Source organism: Sorghum bicolor, chromosome 10 (assembly GCF_000003195.3).
Source record: "Sorghum bicolor cultivar BTx623 chromosome 10, Sorghum_bicolor_NCBIv3, whole genome shotgun sequence".
Lineage (NCBI taxonomy): Eukaryota > Viridiplantae > Streptophyta > Magnoliopsida > Poales > Poaceae > Sorghum > Sorghum bicolor.
In genome coordinates this window covers 19,385,033-19,388,369 of record NC_012879.2, presented here as the reverse complement: position 1 = coordinate 19,388,369, position 3,337 = coordinate 19,385,033, and positions in this window count along the sequence as shown.

Sequence of the window (3,337 nt, the reverse complement as noted above, 5' to 3'; positions counted from 1 at the left end):
CAGCTCCAGATGGCAGATCAGACATTTCGAGAAGTTCAAGGAATAGTAACTGATGTCCCAGTCAAAATAGACGATCACTTTGTCTACACAGACTTTCAAGTTGTTGACATGGGAGAAGATGAGTATGATCCACCCATCATCCTTGGAAGACCGTTCCTCAGCACCGTTAAAACAATTATCTACATTGGAACTGGAGAAGTCCATATGCACTTCCCCTCAGAGAAGGTACGCCGTTATTTTACTGACCCTAACTATATTGTTGAAGAATCTAAGAAGGTAAGGAAAAGACGCAACCGCAACCAGAGGAGGCAGATCATCAAGGACGGATGGGCAGACTATGAAGGAGAAGTTGTAAGGTCAGAAGACGTAGAGTTTAAACAGAATTATCCAGAGGAGATTGAAGCACCAAGTCAGGTGTGGAAAATGAAGATAACTATACAAGAAGAGGAGGCGCTGCCGGAAGTACCGACAACGCCACCCAACGAACCTCAGGACGATTAAGAAAATGGAGAGTCCCGTTCGGAGGACTTAAAAACACCGAACGCCTTGCCAAGAGGTAAACTTGGTAGTTATCCTTTCCCTTTCAATTATTTCAAATAGTTTACTTAGTTAATCATGTTCGTATTATCCTAAAAAAAAATAAAAATGTGAAAAACAGTAAGCCCCATGTGAGTAGACGAGTGGCATAAAACCCATAAGTACATTCACTGTGGTGGCATAAAAATGAAATAATTATTTTTCTGCTTTATAAAATGAAAATATAAAAAACAGGGAGTAATAATTATTAAGGAGTCTCAAGATGATAAAGGCTAGATATTTATGCTAACACTTAATCAGTTCCACAAGCTATGTTGTCTATTTGAGCTCCACAGAATTTAAGAATCAAGAAGACTAGCAGACGGAGGACATTCTAATCGCTGTCAGAATGCTGCTGACTTTCAAATACACCTCTGCCACCTGCTAGCTACATCAAGAGAAATTACGTCAAAATTCAGCTTGGGGGAGAGCACCCCCATTTATCTCGATAAGTATTTCTATATATCTTTATACTTATATTATTTTAGAATATAAATACACATAAACTATGGAAAACCAAATAAAGATTTTATGCTTATATATATATATATGTCTTTTGCTTAGTGTGTTTAATAAATAAATAAAGTAGCTATGCTAATCTATATCTAAATAAAACTTAAGCATGGATATGATGAATAGTTGCTCTGCCTAATTTGCACATTTTAAGTTCTCTCTCAAGTTTAGACATAACTGTTATAATTTAAGGCTTGCTCTAGACCTAAACTTGTGGGATGAAAATTTGATCTGAAGTCTAAGTTGTTAACGGATATGATATGGGAAGGTTGAGCTGCTGTTTATCTGTTCCTAGAGATGCTAGAATTCTGGAGAATTTTATCTTTGAAAATCTTTAAAATGTTGCATGATGAGTTCCTGTATGATGAGAGTTTAAATTCCTACCACAGCCATATATACATGCTTGCTAGACTTTGAGCCACACATTTACTATTTACTGCTTATGAGCATTGAGTGTGGTCAAGCTGTGTTGACCCTTAGGAACTTGTCATATGGTTAAATCAAGATTTCACTTGCACGTTCACTCATATATGCTACTTCTACTCTGGAAGTACCATCCACATATATCCACCCATTCCATCTCCAGAATCACCCAAAAATATTCTACTCCTAATCCGGGAGAGAGTAACCAAAAATATTTCTGTTTTCCCCTTGTGAAATAAATGCTCAAGTTATCTTGTTACTACCACTTGCTATATTATCTCAAGAGATGAATGCTCTAAAAAAAAGAGGTACGAGGAAATAAAAAGGAGCAAGTGCTCGGAACCTCAAAAGAAAAAAAAAGTGAGACGAGAGGTAAAAATGGACAAGTGTCCGACAGTAGAATTAGGGGTGCAAGATACCCACCTGAGAGAAAAGAAAAAGAAGAGCATCTCATTCTCCTCATAAAGTTTCAAAGGCAAGGAAGGTATGTATCCCCTCAAAAGAGCAAAGTAGAATTAGACTTCCACCACCATTGTTTTCACCATTGTTATCACCATCATCACCATACATCATTCATTCGCCACACATGCACATCTTGATTAAACTTATTGATTTGTTTCTTTGGATCCATGGTTTGACTATGCAATAAATGTCTTATAAGTATGTATACTTTATCTCCCACCTATGAGCTCCAGATATTAAAGCCTTATTAGAGTAGGGTGAGAGAGAAGGCAATGTCACTATGCCTTATACCACAAATACTACATATCTTGAGAGAAGGCATATACCATCAATGCCTTGGTAAGGATCCAAAAATACCACAAAAGAGAGACCTGAGAGAATCATACAAGGAATTTCTGAGTTTTATTTGAAAATCTGCAAAAACCCCAGAGCTATAGCTGATCAAGAATAAGAGACATGACACTTGGCTAGACTGTTCTATCTTTTAACCACTCAAGACAGAAGTGACAGTTACAAGTCCCATGGTGAAGGTAAAGTAAGTAAGTTTTAAGTCTTGACAGTTTACTCTAACTCAGAGATGAGATCTTATTTAAAAGCATGTGTACCATCAATTTTCTAAATATTGCAACAACTTATGATCCATAGCTGAGTCTATCCTTGCTCAGGGACAAGCAAGAGATAAGCTTGGGGGAGTTTGTTGACGGTCCTTAAGTATCAAATTTAATTATCAAATAAATAAAGAAAAGGATCCAAATGAAATCAAGATCTAGACTTAGGGTTTTATCTGACAGAATTCCACGAGTTTTGGTGTTTGTCTATTTCTGCAGGGGGATATCAGGAAATATGGAAGAAAGGCCCACATGTCAGGATTACGTAAAGATATTAACGTGCTGCGCAATTATCTTACATCTAGAAGACTCCAGAAGCCACGAGACCGAAGCGGAGGCGAAACGGGGCCAGAGACAAGGCGCCCGCCCTGTCCTACTGGGCGCCCACCCTGCCCCTGAGTCCAATCAGGACTCTGCTTTGCGGGAGATCTCCACCGACCTAAAGGATGAATCTAAACCATACAATCTATGTCGGTTTGATCCAAGGGCCCATATTCACTTGGAGGGACTATAAAACCAGACCCCCTGGCCCCTGGAGGAGGGAGCCTCTCAACCCTAATTCATTGTTCCATCAAGGGAGAAGAAGCCTCTGATCAAGATTAGAGCCACCACATCAATTAGACATCTAGATTAGCATAGCTACATAGGATTAGAACTAGAAGGAGTCAATCTTCGATTGGTTTCCGGATCTGTCAAGAGGATTCTTGGTAATTCTCTAATTGTGCTTCTAATTGCTTTCTAATTATCTTTGTTCT